The following is a 16568-nucleotide window of genomic DNA, read 5'->3' as shown; positions in this document are numbered from 1 at the left end:
AATTTAAAGAGTCCTTGTAGTAATGGGCCTATTCTGTTCAGGGATATTAGGATACTTTTATTTCTAATATACCTAAAATACATATATATGTGTGTATATACATATATATATATAGAGAGAGAGAGAGAAAGAAAGAGAGAGAGAGAGTACTGCCAACTATGACTTCCATTTAATTTCCATTCACTACCCATTTTCTATAATTCTTAACTGAAACTTAATTTACCCCAGTCCCCCTCTTTTTTTTATATATTGCATTGGTATTTCTAATTGCTTCCTTCACTTTGCAATTGACCCAGAATTAGATTTTAGTGAAATTAGCATTTATATTCTCTATTTTCCATTAAAAAAGATCTGTATTCCTTTTCTTTTTCCCATGAAAAAGGAAAAGGTAAGCTATATTGAAGCTATTCATGGCCTTCAGATGACATTTTAACGTGCACTTGTGAACCAAATTGTGTAAATAATTCTTGGGTGAAGAGAGTCACATTAAAAAAAATACAACGAGTCACTGTGTCAGATTACTATATTGCACATGATGGGATAAATAAATAAATGTTGATCTGTAGATCTAATAGAAAAAGAAACAACGACAGGAAAATGAGCCTATTATTGGCAAGGACTGACTTTTTTGCCACAATTGATCATATACTTTTTCTAAAGATGAAGGTTAATTCAAAAAAGAAGAGAAAAATCTGTTTTTTTTTCCAAAAAATAAATACAGGGAAATTATGCCAAATGCGTAATATCTATTAATTGTTTACTGAATCCAAAATGGATATTTACGAAGAATGATTAAGGCTGGGTTAGAGGGAATAAAATGAGAAGTTCTGGCTAGAAAGGTTTGATCCTCTTCAATACAAATACAAAAGCTAGCTGAGGACAAAGGGTTACTGAACAGCCTAGGAATAAAAGATTTAGATTGAAGATAAAAATAGATAGATTTAAGAAAAAAAGATAAAGATTTAAGGAATCCCACAGCAATTATTTTTAAGTAAACTGAAATACTGCACTTTCAAAAGGGTCAATACTACTAAAACCCAGTATTAGTCGTGCATAATATTACTGATGTTAGCAGTCACAACCAAGGGAAATTGCCCTATTAATATAGACTTGCATCATATCTGTGAGTATATCATTCATGTAGCATTATCCATCAACTTCTCTTTTTAGTTACCTTCATAGATATAACTTCAAAACAAATAAAACATTTATGGATAAAACATTTCAGATTGTTTTAAGACAATTATAATATTATACTCTTCCTACATATGATGAACTGTTGCATGCAATTGCTCTAATACCAGCCATAAGGCAAACAAAATAAGCACAGAAAGATCAGCAATAGAAAATTTATTTGACTATCAGGACTTACAGCAAATTTGAGGTTGGAAGAGACCTCTAGAAGTCACCTAGTCCAAACTCCTACTTGATACAGGGCTATATCAAAGTCAGACCAGGTTGCTCATGATCATGTCCAGTTGAGGTCTGAAAGATCTCTGGGCAACCTATGCTTAGCTACTTTCATTGTGATTTTTTTTTGCCTTATGTCCAAATCAAAATTTCCCTTGTTGCGGCTGTGACCTTGCCCTTTCGCTTTGTACTTCTGAAAGGAATTTGACTTGGTTTTCTTTAACCTTCTTTTAGGAAATGAAAAGCTGCCAGTAGGTCCCTTCTTAGCTGTCTCTTCCCCAGGTTAATCAGGTTCCTGTCAAGTCCATTCCTCCAGCCTGTCCAGGCCCCTTTGAGCAGCAGTCCTACCCTCCAAAATATCAACCATTCTCCTCCTTGTCCTTCATGTGTCTGTAAATGTCTTCCAGGAGGACCTTCCCAGGGTCTGAGGGGAGCCTGAGTGGCCTGTAGCTCCCTGATTCTTTTATGCTTTTCTGCTTTTTTGAGGATGGACATAGCATTTGCCTTTTTTAGGTCATTAGGGAACTCCCGTAGACATCATAATTTTTTTAATGACAACAGAAAGAAAAAATGACAGCGGCATAAGCCAGCTGCCTCAGCACCTTCAGAGACATCCTGTCTTGTCCCATGACTTACCAACATGTATGTCCAACATTTCTAGGAGATTTCTAACTTTAGCCTGTTTTACTATGATATCTGTTTCCCTACTTTGCAAATAAGTATGGAAACACAAGACACTTGAGAGCTGACCATACCAGTAAAGATTTAAGGAGACATTATGTCATCTTTGTGTCTGCTCTTCACCCGCTCTGTTCTGCGTCAAACCCACATTTTACTTATTCTTCCTTTTGCTGCTGATATGCCTATATAAACCATGCCTGTTGCCCTTTGCATCCCATCCCTTTCAAGGTTCAAAATACTATCCTAAGTAGTATGTGAGTGTCTATACTTACACACACTAAATTCACTAACATCTGAACATTAAATAAGACTGAGGAGAAGATATAGAAAATTAGAACTATCAATTATAGTGTAAGAACTCGGAGAAATCAGGATGTGCAAAGAAGAGACTCCCCCCCCCCCAAAAAAAAATCAAAACAAAATATAGATTATACAGGTCAAGCGGCTTTCTTTTTAACAAGGAGAACAGAGATGGCTGAGAGAAGGTTCAGTTGTTATTCTGATATTCATGAAAGTCTGAAATGTAATATAAAAGAAGAAAGGCCCGGTGATATAATTTCTTTGCTCCTTGATCTAAAGAGGACATCATCACAGGATACCAGAACAATAAAAATTGTAACTTACAGTCAATTCAAAGAGTACAAATAATGAGACTCTCGGCTATCATTTCACAGGGATATAGTCTGAAAGTCTGTGCGCTGATAGCATTGTATTTACCTCCTGAGCATTTTCTAAACACAAATAATACTGAATGCCTCTTGTTTCTTAAAATCAACCTGAAAACCTTTTTAAAATGAAATCTCCTGTGCAATGAAATGAATAATATGTTAACAGCTAGAGGAGTTAGAAGTGTAGTCAATGAATTTCATTTTAGTAGTAACAGCCTTTCGAATTTATTGCAAGTAATATTCATTTTAACTCATGTAACCATTTGTTAGGAAGGCAGTTTGTGGGTAACATAAATAATACAAATAGCCAAACTAGTAATGTTGATATAGAGGCTTTGAAAAGTCTTACTCCAATGCACCTGATTCAATGAGAATATTATTCATAAATCAGCCCTTTATTAATAGGGTCAATACTTCCTATTTAAAATCACAAAAAATACATATTTCTCAGCTATGCAGTTACCCTCTATTAAGCCTCCTTAATTTGTAGAAAAGCTAAATAGTGAGGAATTTGTTCTTCACTTTGGAAGAACAGTAAAACAATCATTTTGAGTATTGAGAGTAAATGGATTTACGTTTAATGGATTTACAGCTAGCACAGAAGAATCGAACAATTCCAATTATCATAACACAAGATATTTTCTTATATTTTGACTAGGAAAAATCTTCAGAAAGAAAAAATCACTTATTTTAAGAAATGTAAAATGAACTTTATTTCTAATTCTTAATGCAGAAAAAGTTCCCCATTTTGCCATACTTTCAAATTTTCTTCAGAATTGAATGTTATTTTCTTATTTGTTTACCATTAATGTTGCAAAATATTGTTTATGTTTTCTTAAACTTTCATGATTATCCAAACACAGTCCTGACAGACTTTTTCTTTGAATTTCTACTGAAGTTAGTGATGGTTTTAACTGTCAGTTGATCTTTAGAATCAGATTCAATTTCACAGATATTACTATGAAATGCATCTCTATCTTTCTTCCTGTAGAAATCTTCAACTTGTCTTACTAATAGATCTTGTCTATGTGAAAAGGTCATCAGAATCAAACAATTTAGTAGTTTAAATATGACTAGAAACAAAGAAACATCTCCATCTTAAAGACATGTAGAGTTCTGTCTTATTGGCAGGCTTTCCTCTTATTTATTTACTTTTTAAGATAAAGTAGTGCCAAAATGCTTCTAGTGGCATCTATCGATTTTCCAAGATTTTTCCTTACGTATCAGTCAGGCAACTTATACAAAAATAGTATGTGTTGTTTTTTTTGAGCCACTGCTTCTCATACATATTCCTATCCTAATTGGTCTCCTTGTGACTTTTGATGCTTACTTATTCTGAAGAACAGCTTCTCTGATTATACTGCAAATTTGATATTGTTAGTTTGTTAGCTTCACAGACATGCTTATCCACAAGCACAGTATGCTTATCCACAGGTGTGAGAAAGTTTCACACCACTCAGAGATAACCTAGCCAGTATTTTCACAATATTAGAGAAGTTAATTTCTCAGTTATTTCAAAGCCTAACTGAAAATAGAGTTAAAACTTATTAGATTTTTATGAGAAAAAAATAAACTTTTGTTGTTGTTGTTGTTGAACTACAATAAATATCACTTAGGTTGGGAAAAAACAAACAGAAAACCAAAATATCTTAATATAGTAACAAAGTCTGAAGTCAAAATCTAGTAACAAAGAAAGACTAGAAGGCTTACCAAGTATTTCCCCATGCCTTTAAGAAAGACAGAATGGGTTAACAGGCATGACAGTAAGTTCTCCTTAATCCTACTTTGAATTCTGACTTCATCAGGGAATCATATAAACTATATCTATAGTGAGAAAATGCCAGCTTTTAAGAACAGAATCACATCACGACCAAATATAATTTCAAAGTTCTTTCCTTTACATGTATGGAATCCTCTAGGGTAACTTCACATCTGAATCATTCTGTAGTCTTTGAAGATGAGAATATGAATGAGATGCAAGCCTAACAGGTTTGCAAAAGTCTGCCTTTCTTGTGGTTTGCTAGACAAAAGCTTGCCTACTTGTAATCTCATGAAATATGGGGACTACGTAATAAACATCAAACCTTTTGGACCTTATGATATTGACTGAATGATATTTCACTCGAGCTTTGCTCACAAACTTAAGAAGACTCCAGCTATCTTTTATGGAGGTGACCAATGCACGAGTAAGAACTTGTTCTATTTTCCGTACCATCAATACAATTTTCTCACTTTCCTTTTAAGACTATAGTTTAAAGAATACATAAAAATGTGTGTATAGCAAATGAATATATTTTATATTTAAAAATTAATTGTAGTCTTAAATGCTTAATTGTAGTCTAATGTAGACAGATGGAATATATCATCCCAAAATGGATGCAGTCCTGATAAAGACTATGTAAAATCATTCCCATTTCAGGACAATTCTCACAGACTACTTATAAGCTCAATAACATCTTAAGGAGGAAAAGAATGATAATAATAACCCCCCCCCACACACAAATTTATTTGAAAGTTCAGATTTAGCTTCATCTCTGTGTGTAAGCCAGGACTATTTCCAGAATAAATTTGCTCAGACATAGTTGCATATGTTTTCTCTGTGGCAATGTAAAAGCAAACTTGACTTATGAATGTTGTAACATTAGACATGACAAAGCAAAGGGCTCCTTGCAATTTTTGCTCCATTGTGATTCATGACAATCATTAAACTAATTTTCAAAGTTACAATAAGTGTTTACAGGATGTGAGCACTAACCTGCCTCTTGCTTCTTCTGGCTTTTTTTCTTTTTTGGAGTCTTTTGCAGTAGAACCTAACATAACCAAATATGTAATCTCATTTGAGACCTCTATTAGCAGCTTTTATTGTCTGATGCAAATAATAAAAGATTAACATTTTGCTTAGCAAATATCTCTCCAAGTGTTTGTATATCATTTAATGCACTATATCCCTGATTCAAATTTTTGCTTCTGGATTACTGTAATACAATAATTAAATAGAATAATTAAATAATAGAAATTCAAGGCACAAAGCCCTGACTTTCAGTTTTGACTGCTTCTACACTTCCTAAACCTCGTGAGCTGTCAGCTGGTGTTAATAGTCTGACCAGAGATGAATGTGGCATAAAAATCATGGAGCCTGTTTTCATCACATTTTAAGTGCATTCCTGCTTAATTAAGAAGCTTGGATTATTCATAAAGGTTTAGATGAATATTGAACTTTTGGAAGGCTATGACAAATGACCTACTGAATTCTTTGAAATTCACCCATCTCTTTTGGAACTTCAGCAGTTTGGTTCACAGTCTGTTGACTGCCTATGTTAATAAAGCCAAATCACTAGTTATACTGTCTGTGTGAGGAGTTTCCAGTTTAATCCATACTATATTTTCTGCATGAATAGTATCCACTTTGAAAACTCAGACACTGACTATTCAGCTAGGGGTTAGAGGTTTTTTATTCTTCTGCATGAGATAATAGAAACACAGCTGACTGGATTTGACTTAACTACAGACAGATTTATACATTCTTACCTTCAAATTTTTCATCACAACTTTTTTTTTTTTTTTTTTTTTTTTTTAAGTATGTAATATATATTTGAAATGACTTTGGAGGCAGGGGCAGAGAACCTGGATAGGTTGGCTGCTTTGATCCCAGATGTAGGGATCAAATGATCAACCTGACATCTATTCAATACATATTTCTCAAACTTACTTAAAATATTGAACAGTATTTCAAAAACTGCATTTGAGAATCCGAACACTTGAGTTTCATTTACAGCTTACTGCTTTCAGAACTTTTCAGAAATTTTTGCAATATACAGCTCTATCTCTATGCTTTGGATTATGTGGGAAACTAATCCAAGTGGGAAATCATTCCCCCCACTTATTTCTAAAGTTTTGTGAAGATACTCTCACAGCCTAAAAGAGAGCACTAATTATGTATAATAATGTCTGAACTAATTGTTTCTAAGAACTAATTGTTTCTAAGAGATCTTTAACTCATTCCCTTGAGAGTAAATCAGTTCTTTACATTGCAAATATACTTCTCTTTCAAACACAAGGTGCAAAAATAGTCCTACATTTTTTCTTTTCTGGAATCGAAACTTCTACAACTAGCACATCAAAAATTGTCACCTGGCTACTAATTAAAAATGGCAATACAGTCATTGTATAATGGTAATATAGTCATTGAACATAAAAAGATCCTGACAATAGAAGAATTGAAAGCTGTAAATAAATAGATCATCTCTAAGAGAGCTTATAAACAATGGAGGAATGAGAGAGAGGATATATACTAATCAACCTAAAATCTTCCAATAATTCTCTTGGAGTGTCTACATCACAGTCTCCACTGTGAACGTTTTATACCAATAATGAGTAATGTTGTTGATCTATGCCATAGAAAAGGGTGAATCTGATGTAAACAACTGCTCTGTTGGTTAAACTGGTTCTTTTTTCCCCTTAGGATATGTATATTTTTTCTTCTACAGGAAAGGGTGACAGTTCTGTAAATAATCTTTGACTGTGTTAGGTTCCTTGTTAGGAAGAAGAATGACGAGACAAAGAGCCAAATTATCAGAATATTCAGCTTGTAAAATGTCTATCTAGTCTGTAGGAGAGATTATTTTAAACAATAACATTTATAAAGTTGAAGGCACATATATGAGATCATCAAAATCCAGAAGGCTGAATATGGCTTTCTCTTTCTTGTTCTTTCTTGCTATTCTTCGTCATGTATATGTGAATGGAAATAAATGACTGAAATGGAAATGACATCTAGGAGCTTAAATGAGACACATGTAGCTCATTCTCTTGTCCTTTTAACTGCTACAAAACTGTACAATCTATTAGCATGCAGATACTGATAGTGATAGTTACAAATTGCTAAGCTGCTGTCTCAACTGTTTGTTTTTGCCAATTGAACAACCATGCAAATAGTATGAATCCTTTGCTCCACTGATGTTTCTCTTCTGGCTCTGTAAACTCTTCAGATAAAAGAATATCTTTTACTTGCAAAAAAAAAAAAAAAAAAAAAAAAAAAAAAAAAAAAAAGGCCAGAAATTCACACTGCAGTTTTAGATAACATACACTAATATTTACTAAGGCAGTACAAATGGGGGATGGTAGTTCTGCAGTTCCTGTTACAGCTTGTGCATTATAATTAGTTTCAGACTCTACCTTATAGCAAATATACTGCAGATCATGTATCTAGCCTCAAAGATATCAGAAAGAAAGCATCTTTCTTTAGCAATCAAACAGTTAAAAATAGCATTAGCTTCCATACTGAGCAAGTGTAACTATCTTAAAAAACAACATAATTTTGTAGAGTAAACAAACTAATAATATTAATCCTGAATGACTCTACAAAGCCAGTTACAATAAAACAGATTAAATCTAAGGTAGCTAGGGAGTACAATTTGGCTTTAAAAATTGAGGCAATAAAATAAGGATTTAGACCGTACATCTCAAAGACAAACTCAAAAAATGGAAAGAAGTTCTGCCTGCCAGTGTCACGTATTGCTGGCTTTTCTTCACACAGAGCTGGTTGCTAGCTACAAGAATTTTGTCCTTATGATAAAGCCTTTTCCTGAGTGAAGTGAAGTACCTCATAAAAGTAACAGGTTTTAGTTTTCTTTTGTGGGGTTTATTGAAACTGATGTGCTCTCACATGAATTTTTTCTAATTTTCACGAATAATTCTTCCCTTACTTCCTCTGCGCAAGAGATTTGACATTTGTTTGCCCTTGCTCTTGTTCCTGCCTCACAAAAGATATCTGGGGATTTTCTTACACTTTGTACCTCCTTCAGAGACAAGAAATGCCTAGGAATCCTGAAATTCAAAGAAATGAACTAGACAAACCAGACACTTCTGCACTTTTCTGCTTTGTTTTCTAAAATAATGCACTATGTATGTATTACTGAGTTTCTTTTTCTTTCTTTTTTTTTTTCTTTGAAGAAGGAATAGGGTAATCTAGGCACAGGAAATAGGTCTTGGGCATCCACCTGCCCACTCCACCATGACCACTTTAATTCATCCAGTCTAAGTAAGTCTAACCCTAGTAGGCAATGTCTGTATGGGTAGATGCAGACTCAAGACAATCTGCCCATGATATCATTCTGAGCTGATTGTAAATGAGTGATTTGTCAATGGGACGTTATATTAGTGCATCTAACACACATGTATATCTTCCTGTCTAATCACTGGCTCTGCTGTCACTAGCTTGGCACATGCACTGAGTTCATGAGTGTGTGCACCTCTCCATCTTCTTCCACTCAATACTTTATTTTCTCCCAGTTAGTCTAGTAATGATTCTCTGCACCTTTTTAAGACTGTTTTCATTTTCTGTGAACATGAATGACCACCACTGTGCACAGACACTGTAAAAACTCCTTTTGAGATACAATAATACAATAAAGTAAAAAAATATTTTTATGGGAAATAGAAAAAAAAGAAGATAGAAATCAAGCCCTTCAAGCTTCATAATAATTCCATTTTTTATGTCAGTGCAATTCTTTTTATTTAATTGAGATATCTGTGTTTGACATTGCAATAAGAGAAATTAGAATCACATCATGCTACTAAAAATGATCAGGTATAAACTGGTATATATATATTTTAAATTAGCTTATTACTCAGGAAAATGTGGCCTTTCTGGAGAAAATATAACAGGAGTTGTAGAGAATCAAAAGACAGCAAATGTTGCCTATTCATGGGATATAATTTTAGAGTCATTTTCCAAACTGTTGGTGCAGGATTGAACTTGAAGGAGGAGAATAGACTAGTTTGCTATCTGCTTCTTTACACAGGATTTAGCACTATGCTGTTCAGTAAACACAGTAATTATGACAATTGTCCTTACAATATGCAGATAGTGTACGTGTATTTTTGAAAATGTTTATTTCAACATTAATATTTTAAATAAATAATAATCATCCCATGCTAATAGAAAAACTTGTCTTCTTTCACTCTTTCTTCCTTTTTTCTTTTTCTTTCTTTCTTTATTTTTTTAAGCTAACTTTTTTTCAGTGTGCATATCAAGAGGGCTCTGACGCACCTGTAAGCCCAGAAGACATTTTAAAACTCACTTATTTTTACTTTAAAAAACTAGCTGTTAGGCATAATAAATTAAATAGAGAAAATGAGCATTAAATTGATAGCTTTATTCTCATAGGTATAAAAGCAGAGTAAACAGTTTGCTGTATTTCTTCTATGTGTGCATGTTCTATATGAAACATTCCCTGAAGGACTCCTGGGAAATTCTTTCTTGCTGTGCTACAAATGAAGTGTCTTCTTGCAGTATACTGCACTTCAGCAGCAGGCGCATCTTCGCAATGTCCTTCAACATACAAAGGACTGTAGCAAAGAAGTGCCTGAGGGGGAAACCTGGGAAGCGCTTGTTAAAATTCCATCATCAAATTAAGTAGAAGCTTGGGGTGATTTTCCTTCCCTGATGCAATTTGCCTGCTTCATGCAGAATGTGTAACCATCTCTTCCGCAGATGAATTGTTCTAGGGCTTTAGTACAATTACCTTTGAAGAGCAAATGTTTTACCTTTTGAATGGGGCCAAGCTGCACCAGAAGCCAGGTTAATACATACACATCTTCAGACTTTCTTACATGGCCTTTCTCTTGATACTACAAGTCTTGGATGTTCTATATTTTGTGTGATGAAATTGAAACGTATTAATCTATTTTTTTTGCCCGCTACTTTAATCATTTTGGTAAATAATAGGAATTTAAGCAAAATTTATACACTAGGTTGTGCATTCTTAATATACCTTTGAAATTCTCGCACATTAACTTTATCTTAAAAAAAGAAATATTTATTATGCAATATAATACTGCACAGGTGTTTCAGATAAGTAGGGAATTCACAGTTTTCATTACATGTTTTATACAAAAGCTGCAGTGTCTAATAGTTTTAGTGTTGGGAGTATTCTTTTGGCGAAAGGTGACGAGGCTACAGAATAACAGAATACTAGAGGTTAGAAGAGACCTCTGGAGATCATCTACTCCAACCTCCCTGATCAAGCAGGGTCACCTAGAACATGTTAGAGAGGGTTACATCCAGGTGGGCCTTGAAGATCTCCAGACAAGGAGACTCCACAACCTCTCTGGGCAACCTGTGCCAGTGCTCCGTCACTCTCACAGGGAAGAAATTCCCCCTCATGTTCAGGCAGAACTTCCTGTGCTTCAATTTCTGCCCATTGCTTCTTGTCCTGTCACACAGGGCAACTGAAAAGAGTTTGTCCCCGTCCCCTTGACACCCTCCCTTCAGATACTTATACACATTGATAAGATCCCCCCTCAGTCTTCTCTTCCCCAGGCTGAAGAGGCCCAGCTCTCGCAGCCGTTCCTCATAGGGCAGGTGCTCCAGCCCTCAGATCATCTTCATAGACCTATGCTGGACTCTCTCTAACAGCTCCATGTCTCTTTCATGACATCTTAATGTTGATTTTCTTTCAAAACTTTTGTGCAATGAAATTTAAATAAATTGGATAGAATGTTATATATTCTATAGATTTAATGCAGGCAAAATATTGATCTTCATAAAATATGCTTATTGCAATACTATTCACTTTTCTGGAATTTAAAAAAAAAATAGAATAAAAGACCAAAAATACTTTAAAGCATTGTAAGAAGAAAAAAAATCTATGAGTTTTGGATAGTAATTTCCATAAGGAAAAAAAATATTATGTAAGAATAGTAAAACTACCTCTATCCTGTGTCACAGAATCACAGAATCACTGACATTTGAAGAACATAAGTCCAAACCCCCCAGGCCCAAAGCAGAGTCAGTGTGTGTACCATCAGGTTTCAAATATCTTGAAGGATAAGAACTCTACAACTCCAACAAACTGCTTCTGTGTATGATCCCCTCAAAAAAAAAAAAAAAAAAAAAAGAAAAGAAAAAGAAAGAAAAAAGAAAAAAGAAAAAAGAAAAAAGAAAAGGAAAAGAAAAAAGAAAAAAAAAGGCTTTTAAGCAGAATTTCCTGTTTTTCAGTTTGTGCCTATTACATCTTGTCCTGTCACTGGGAACCACTGAAAAAAAGTCTGTCTATGTCTTCTTTGCTCCCCCCGCATCAAATATTCATACACATTGATAACATCTTCTGGAGCCTTCTCTTCTCCAGGCTGAACAGATTCACTTCTCTCAACCTCTTCTCTGAGACCTTAATCATCTTTGAGGCCCCTCACAACATTTACTGCGATATGTCCATGTCTCTCTGGCTCTGGGAAGCCCTGAACTGGACCCTGCACTCCAAGTGTGGCCTCACTAGGGCCAGATAGAGGAGAGGATTACCTGTCTCAACCCACTGGCAACACTCTGACTATTGCAGTCCAGGACATCATTGACTTTCTTTGCCACAAGGGCTCGTTGCTAGCTAATGGTGAACATGCCTACCAAGACTCCCTGGTGCTTTTCTGCAGGGCTGCTTTCCAGTAGGTCTGTCCCAGCCATGTGCTTGGTTGTTTCTCCCCAGCTTCAGGGAGGAATTTCATGAGGTTCCTCTCTGCCCATCTCTCCAGCCTGTTGATGTCCCTCTGAATGGCAGCACAGCTCTCAGGTGTATCAGCCACTCCTCCCAGTTCTGTATCATCAGCAAACTCACCCCAGTAAGACAGTGTGCGCTCTGTCCCATTGTCCAGGTCATTAATGAAGATGTTAAACATCATTGGCCCCAATATTGACCCCTGGGGAGAACCACTAGTCACTAACCTCCAACTGGACTTTGTGCTGCTGATCACAGCCCTTTCACACTGACAGTTCAGGCAGTCTTCAGTCTACCTCACTGTCCTTTCATCTATTCCACACTTTATCAATTTGTCTATGAGGACATTATGAGAGACAGTGTGGAAAGGTTTTCTTAAGTCAAGAAAATAAATAAACAGGTAAGACTGCCACTCATCCACTGCTCAAGTTGTTTTGTCATAGAAGGCTGTCAGTTTGGTCAGGCATGATTTTTCTTTCATGAATCCATGTGGACTGCTCCCAGTCATTGCCTTTTCTTTAATGCATTTGGAAACTGTTTTAAGGATTATTTGTACCATCATTTTCCCATGAATTGAAGCAAGGCTTATTAGACTATAATTCCCTTGATTCTCTTTCTCGCACCTTAGCTTTGGATCTCCAGATGCATGTGTTGTTTTCTCTCTAGTATTAAAGAAAGAATAACAAAAGAAAAAAAAAGTTTTGATCCCAGAAAAACACACAAATAAACAAATAAAATGGAAAAAAACCCATAATCTCAGCCACTTCTCTGTTCTCTCTTAATCAGTGTTAAGAATACACTGTTTTAGTAGTGAGTCGGTGGTGACTAAAAAATTGTTCATAACTCACTTATTCCTTAGCTTCATTCTATCATTCTACATCTTAAAGTTGGAATATTGCTTGATCCTTCTTGCCACATAGAAGAAGATGATGGACTTTAAAGGGTGAAAAACAACAAGAAGTGAAGATAGCTATTTCCCATCCTAAACAAGTGATGATTCATTACTGGCTGCAACAAAAAGCACTACTTAAATATAGGCTAGGGATTCATACCGTCAGAGAAGTTTTCATACTGGGTTTGACCACGTACTGATGGGACACGTAGACACGAGGAGTAATGATTATATGATATGGAGAATCTGGGAGTGCTGATCATTGTGGAGGTGTTTGAACACAAGTGAAAGTGGAGACCACAACTGATGTAATCAGGCTTAAGAGAGGATGACTCCCAAGGCATAGAGAATCCTAGAAAGATTGTGTTGGAAGAATTCTAATTAAATTACTTATCCCAGGAAGGTACAAGACAGGATAAAATACAGTTATGTTAATCTTGGTGTTTTTGCCTGACATAATTTTTAAAGACCTCTACTGATACACATTCTACGGAAACAAATAAATATTTAGTAGAGTCTTTAACACACCTGACTAGAATAACATATATTGGTTGACTTGAATAAAATAGTATGTCTTAGTGGTGGGAATAGTAGGAATATTGTTGAGATTAATAACTAGCTCCTTGACTAAGAACACTCTCCAAATACCTTCTATAAATACAATTTAGAGAAGAACTACTTGAAGTCCAGCTTGTGTAAATCAATATAGTCTCACTGACTTTGATAGAACTAAGTCAATACAGTAGTTGAGACTCTGGCTCCATATTTCATAGTCCAAACTCACCATAAAACAAAAAAGAGAAATTTAAGGAGGCAAACAACCCACAAAATTAAATTGATCCATGAATGTGAAGCATTTCTTCCCATAAATTAGTCAACAAATACTGACTTTTACCAAATAGTTTCAAGAATCTCGTTTAACAGCAAGGGAAATGAAGTGTCATTTTGTTGTAGTTTGTATATTTTGTTTTTCAGCATCTCCTATATACATGACTATAAATAGGTTTTCTAATAGAAAACTTGCAAAATCCCCATAGCAATAGCCCTACAAACAGATTCAACCACAAAAAAACTGCATAAAGCAATTTTACTACACTAATTGGCAGGCAGTTCATCATCACAACATAAGAGCATTTTAAATAACATGATGTCTGCTCCCTGGGCACAGTACAATTGGAATGAGTTCACAACAAATATGTTCACTAAGCTGAAGCCACTCAAAAGAAGTTTGTGTAAAGAGCCACCAGACAGATGGATTCAGTGCAGTTGAACCCTTTGTTTCTCTTTTCTTCTTCTCCCCTCTCCTTTCCTCTATATTTGGAAGGGAAGATATTCTACATTTATAGACATTCACTTTATACGCTAAGTCATGGTCATTTTATTGATTTTTCCTACATAATCTTCACATGGGAATCTGTGTTCCTCCTATTAAAGTTCATATTGCTTATTCCTTGGATTAGTTTATATAAACAGTGTATGAGTTAACTGTAAGTATCTCACATTGTGTTTTTATGATAGCTGCCTTTTTGTCAGAAATGTGAGTGATGTTTTCTACTAGTCGCATGATAGAATCTTATTACCCTGAGAATGAAAAACGTGTCACAGGCATTTAAAATCTGTTTAGAGGGTCCGATTAATCTAATAGGGGAGCAGATGAGTTATCTTTTCTTTCTCTTTCTCTCCCTTCCTCTGCCATATTTCCTCACTCACTAGTGGTTTTTATTATGGCAATTTATCTAGATCTAGCAGAGCTGAAGGGGAATATGGAGGAGGAAGTGCCTCTCTGCGTAGTTAATAGTTTTGCTGTGGCATGAATGGCTGTTTCAGGTAACAAACAGAATGATGACGCTGATTCAGCTTCTCCTGGTAGCTGAACTCGTTTGACTCAATAGTATCTTCAAAGATAAATGATGTAAATCAGAAGTTATACATACAAAACTGGAGAAGGCTTGTTGAAAATAAGGCCATACAATTTCTATCAGGCCTAGATGCCACCTAAATAGTCAGTGATAAAATGGACACTTTTTCATACTTGCAAAGGAATCTGCTTAATTGTTACAAGCCTCTGGAAACTGTAATTCTGTAATATTATTAAGAAGAAAATCTTAGATTGGCTTCATCATTTTGAAATGTATAACATCAATCTAATATGAAATATGAAGTACTAAGTTTATGAAAAAAAATGCTGGGAATTAGGTTCCATCATCAAAAGGTTAAAAAGTGACTGATACTGTACTCGTTCTTAGATGTTTAAGTTAAAATGCATTTAGAAACACATTCAGTTGCCCTGATATTTTGACAGAGTGCATTGGACATCTTCATTTCACCATCTGAGAAAACCTTGGCTGTACATCTTTATAAATTACTTACACTTCCAAAGTACTAAATAATTCTCATAGTCAGGAAAGAAAAATACAATAAATAAATAAATAAATAAATAACCATAACAGAGAGCAGGTTCTGACAAGAACTCATGTACTTTGACCAGCTGTGGAGTTGAGGTTCTGCAGTCCAAAATGTAGGCAGAGCAGGCAATAAAAAGCTAGGAGTTGAGGTAATGTAGGTTTCAACAGGACTAAAGAAGGCAGGTTTGAAACCAGATATACATTTTTTTTTATGACAATTCTAGTTCCTAGGACATTACGGAACAGGTGGGCACCACCTCCAACTTTACTCCTAAGTATTCTTCAGAGTAGTAATAGTAGTTCCTGATCACATCTTTGATATGTGACTATCCTCTTGTATCTGAACTATCCTCAGGAGAATATTCTCCATCTGTATTTCAGATGGATGGAAATCTTTGCTTATAGCCCTGGGAATTTTCACACATGCTATTATGTTTAGTGTATGCAATGATTCTAGTTCATTTTCTTTCTCAGCATCTCAATTTTTTGAATTATTAGTTATTGCAATGCAGGAAGACTCAGAAAAATACGTATGGATCTGGATTTCACTTCAGAGAAGACTTCAGTAAGATGTTGGGATACCTGGCTTACCAAGGCCAATTCATTTACTGATTACAGATATGTGCAACTAAACTGTGGATGCTGCAGCATCAAATTTGGAATCTACAGTCAGGATTACAGAGCTTTGCTGCTTGTGAATGCAAAAAGTTAATGCCTTTGAATCACGTCCAAGTCAAACAGTGCACTGAACATTTTGAAATAAGAAATGCTGAACTCTGGCTAAAGTCTTAAAGGGTAAGTGAAGAGCAATGTAAAGTTTCTACACATTTATGTTTTTATGTTTTTTGTGTGACACATTTTTCCTGAATGAAGGTGACTACTACACTTCTCCTCCTTTATGCCTCTGCCCTCAAAAAAAAAAAAAAAAAAAAAAAAAAAAAAAAGGAGAGAGAGAGAGAGAGAGAGAGAAGACTTAGGCTAAACTTAGTTTAGGGGTCTCCTCTGACTGTGTTCAACCACA

This window comes from Rhea pennata, chromosome 1 (genome assembly GCF_028389875.1).
Source record: "Rhea pennata isolate bPtePen1 chromosome 1, bPtePen1.pri, whole genome shotgun sequence".
NCBI classification, from domain to species: Eukaryota; Metazoa; Chordata; class Aves; order Rheiformes; family Rheidae; genus Rhea; species Rhea pennata.
Note: the sequence above shows the minus strand (reverse complement) of the source record.